This window comes from Rattus rattus, chromosome 11, assembly GCF_011064425.1.
Source record: "Rattus rattus isolate New Zealand chromosome 11, Rrattus_CSIRO_v1, whole genome shotgun sequence".
Taxonomy (NCBI): Eukaryota; Metazoa; Chordata; class Mammalia; order Rodentia; family Muridae; genus Rattus; species Rattus rattus.
Window position 1 is genome coordinate 46,351,656 of NC_046164.1, and position 4,930 is coordinate 46,356,585.

General features: G+C 36.2%; 1 pseudogene across 1 annotated transcript; it reads right to left on the bottom strand.

The window, feature by feature from the left end:
- Positions 1 to 3,729: 3,729 nt before the first annotated feature.
- Positions 3,730 to 4,644, bottom strand: LOC116912370 (annotated as a pseudogene). Its single transcript, XR_004389451.1, has one exon. The product of XR_004389451.1 is annotated as a ribosome biogenesis protein NSA2 homolog (transcript).
- Positions 4,645 to 4,930: the final 286 nt, after the last annotated feature.

Here is a 4,930-nt window from a genome sequence, read left to right on the forward strand (position 1 = left end):
TGAACCAGATACAGTTTGAGGCATTTATACACATTAGTATTTAATGTAGGGTAGAACTTCTAAACACCCTATTGTATTTCATGCAGTTTCTCAATCCATAGCGGCACTGGACCCCGCTTTGGACATCTCATTTTTGTACACCACTCTTTTATTTAGTAACTGAGAATACAGATATGCATTTGTAAGCTCAAAATCCCAACTATTAGGTAGAGTGTCAAGTTGTAGTGGGAAAGGGAATATTGAAAATGCAAGGCAAAACCTTTGAAATTAAAAGGAGATTTCAGGTACAAGGTTTAGTAGGTAAGTCTTTATTCCCAATGGGAGTCCTGCCTGGCTACAGGAGGTGGCTAATGCAGTCTTTATTACCCTCCACACCCCATTGTTAGTAGTCTTATGAAGTTGTTTCTTGGACCAATGCGTTCAAGGCTATTCGCCATTTTCAGTTTTATTATACTTAATGTATCTGGTTTTATGTTCAGCTCTTTGTTGAATTTTATTCAGCTAACAGAAACAGATGGAGAGACCCACAGCCAAACATTAAATAGAGCTCTGGTAGTTTTATGTAAGAGTTGGGGGAAGTATTGAGGGACAAGGAAGGGATAGGAACTCCACAAAGAAGACCAACAGTGTCAACTTACATGGACCCTTGGGTGCTTCCAGAATCTAAACCAAAAGCCAAAAAGCATATAATGGCTGGATCTAACCTGGCCCCTTGCATGTGCACATATGTAACAGAAGTGCAGCTTGATCTTCATGTGAGTCCTCCAATAGCTGAAGTGTAGGCTGTCCTTGACTATGTTGCTTGCTTGTGAATCCTGTTCCCTAAATGGGATTATTTCAATGGGAGAGGATGCTACCCCTAGTCCTGTAGCAACTTGATGTACCAGGATGGGTTAGTTTGTGAATTCTTGAGTGCTATTTTCTGATAATAGAGGTTAAGAGTGAAACAGAGAGAAAAAATCCTTCCAATTCAAAGCTTCGGTTTGTGTTCTAGATTGGTAAATATATAAACTTTTTCTGCATTTTAAAGATTCACTACTAAGCATAGCTATAAAAACATATTTGCATAAATGTAAATAACAAGTGAAGTATATATATATATATATATACAATTTCACTATACCTTGACCATTTGAACTAAAACTATATTTCTTTACCCATGTTCTTTTGCTCCTAATTTAATGTAGCATTAAATTAGACAAATGATCTAAAATTTCTGGGTATTTTCTCAACAAATCACATCAACATCAGTGATGAAATGCAATTACAGTATGGAATTAAAATAAAATATATGTAATGTATGTTATATCTAATAAACTTTTTAAAAAGATATTTTAATCTACAAATGAACCAAATAACATAAATATCTCAATTCTTATGTTATCTCCTATCTCAAGATATTTACCTGTTAGATAACTTGTAACACATAAAATGTATCGAAATAAGTTAGCTATCATCTTTAATCTTCTAAACTCAAACAATTCACTTTATATAAATGTAAATTTATCATTAAATTTATTGCAATGGCCAGGGCAATATAAACAGTTTAGTATTTTTTTAAAGTTGAATAAATTGCTAAGGATGACTGTTAGATACTTTGTTTAGAAATTATATTCTTGCAAATATTCTTATATATTTATCAAGATATTATTTTCTATGATTTAATCCTCTTTGTTAACCATAAGTTTACTTTTATAAAAGTTTACACCAATATCCTTTGAATCTGTATTTAGTTAAAGTTGGTTGTATTTAGTTACTTTACACTGAGTAGGTTTACACCAATATCCTTTGAATCTGTATTTAGTTAAAGTTGGTTGTATTTAGTTAATTTACACTGAGTAATGGTCAATGCAAAATATTAAATGGTCGACGCAAAATATTAAAAAATTAAAAATTCATAACAGAAATTTTAACCATAAATCTTCAAAATTTGTTGGAATATAAACATCATGATGATCATGTGAGAAGTGTAGAGGTTATCTTGTAGATGTATAAACTGGAGCTGGGGGACCTATAGTTAGGTGTTCTCTGCATTTTAATCAGTTGTAGTGTGGTGGATAGTTTTACGTCAACTTAACACAAACTAAAATAATCTGAGAGGAAGGAACCTCAATTAGAATCTACCTACATAAGCTCAGGCCATAGGCAAGCCTATAGGGCAATTTCTTAATTAGTTATTGATAGGGAAGGTCCAGTTCATTGCAGGTGATATGACTTCTGGGGTAGTGATTTTAGGTTCTATATGAAAGCAGGCTGAGCAAGCCATAAGGACAAAGTCCATAGGCCACACAGGCCCGTGGCCTCTGCTTTAGCTCCTGCCTTTATTTTCCTGCCCTGTGTGATTCCTGTCCAGCCTTCCTTTGGAGGTACAAGCCAAATCAACCCTCTCCTTTTTAACTTGGTTTGAACATGGTGTTTTATCACAGCATGATCAACTATAGCTAGACATGTAGGCTTATGTTTAGGTAGTGGTTTTCTTTTTCTGCAAAATGATTTTTTTATGGACAATGAAACATATGATCATTGTAGAAGATGGCATGAAACTGATTGTAAGAAGCAGAGGACTGCACAACTGGAGCAAGAAGACTTCCAGATTCTATAAGAAAGCCACATCAATGCAATCACAAGAATAAGGCTCACTTAACATAATCTGAATAATCATTATCATAACTGATAAGCCAGTGTGGATGAAAGAATCTCACGAGGCCTATGTCATAGATTAAGACCATGGGCAACTGATGACTAATAAGAAAGAATTAGTCTTTACAAGAAACTGAAGACTGCTAAGAAAGAGAGAATTAGTCCTAAGGAATGAGCCTGTATTTTGTTATCTAGTGTTATCCAGCACCAATGGTATGCTCTAAAAACTTGCACATAAGCCAACACTAAAGAGATGGAGGACTACATATAATAAATATAATAAATACTGCAAATATAATGTAATATACATATATATGTGTGTATGTGATGTAAGTAAGAGTCCTTGGATTTGAGAATGAATAGAGTTCATGAAAGATTCATAGGGAGTGGGCTGAGAAAAGCATTGCAAACATATTTTACTTCATTTTTTTAAGGATGAAGAGATTTTTCAAGGACAAAATCCACTGGCCTTGTTGCAAAGAATGAGTAATCACAGACAAAATTTCAGATTATAGCTTGAGAAATTAGGCAGTTTTCTGAACTGAATTTTCTGATGGAAAACTAACAGGACTGCAGACTGTGGTAGTGAAGTGTATTTGTTCCACAACAGGGCTAGAGCAAAGAGAGTGGCTCTCTATTGCACTGTTTCATCAATAGATCAGCTGCCTTGGGCAGCTTACCATAGACTGTCAATGTACAGGAAGATCATCTCATGTCAAGTATTGAAAGGTGTATCTCGACTTCTTGTTTCACAATAGTGTTGAGGGAGGAAAACTAAAATCATATATTGAAGTGCTGAGGTTTTAATGTTTTGAAGCTTCAAGGTTTAAGTCGATGGTAAATTTGATAGTTATGAACTGCTAAATATAATGTTACAATAAGTCACACGGACCCATTCCACTTAAGATAGTTTCTATCTTTTTTTTTTTTTTTTTTGCTCCATGCCAACTGTAAAATTGGGCAGTGTTTTTTTTTTCTTTACAATTTAATAAATACTTCTTGATGACTGAACATGGAGTAAGGCTGATTGGTAGTTCAGAAAGATCACAGAGATGGTGTTTTCCTGACACTGTAGTCTTCCATTGTGAGTGGAATGACTTGTATGATGTCACTGTCAAACCAGCAAGACTGCATTTATGCACCCATCATTTTCAGGATTGTTGGTCACTTGAGCATACTTTCCCCAAATGACCTTGCCTCCTTGTGTCACAAGGCCCAGCTCGCTTACATTCACTTCAATGACTGTCCCTTTGGTGATCACACCCAGGGTTATATATAATGGGGAGGAGGGATTCTTTTTCACACCGAGTATAGGCAGGCAAAAGGTAGCTTTCAGCTCAGGGTGTGTGACATGGGCTTTTTTGAAACGTAGACCCATTGGCCTAATGAACCTTTCATATTTAGGTGGTTTTCTTGTAAAACCATCACCAACAAAGCAGACTTTTGTAACCATTCTCTTCCATGCCTTCTTTTTTTCTTTTTCCTGTTCGAATAACTTTCAATACTTTTGTTTCTCCTTGGGCACGAACTTTGGGTAGAGGGACCTCCCATTTTCCTGCCTCTTCTTTCCGCTTCTGCTTAATCATGTTGGAAAGTACTTTTGCTCTTGACTGCCCCTCTCTGTCCAGCAGGTAGGCAGGGACTGCTCCCTGTGGAGTCTTCTCATCATCCTTCTGCTTGGTGTTTCTCTTCTCATGCATCTTAATGGTCTTTTTCATTTGTATTTTCTCGGCATGGCGCTGTTTATGGTAGAGCTTAGCCTTCAGGCCGATCATTGTTTTTTTCTTTTTTTGAACGTTCATGGGCCTCCCGACCTTCTTTCCTTCTCTTTTTCTCATGGTAGTCCAAACGATATCCATATCGTTTGCGGTGCAATTCAATATATTCACTTTGTGGCATGATAACAGCTGCAAAGCAGCGGTCCGCGACCTCCCGGGTTCTAAAAACTTCTTAATCCCAGCGTTATCACTGGCCCACGAGCCTGCTTCACTCAGGCCGGAACGGGAAAGGCAAGATAGTTTCTAGACAATAGTATTATCACATCTCATTATACACTTTGCACCATTAAACATGACTCATATTTTTTTCTTTTACACATCTAAGGACACTTAGATTTATCTCTCTTATAGGCTTATATATTATTCTTTAGGTTTAATGGGATGGTTGGAATTTTTGCCAAACTTTTCTAAATTATTTTATTGAATATATTCTCTTCTCTCATTCAGCTCACCATAACCACAGTTTTCCATTCATTCATTTATCCCAATCCCTCCTCCCCACTGTCCCTTCC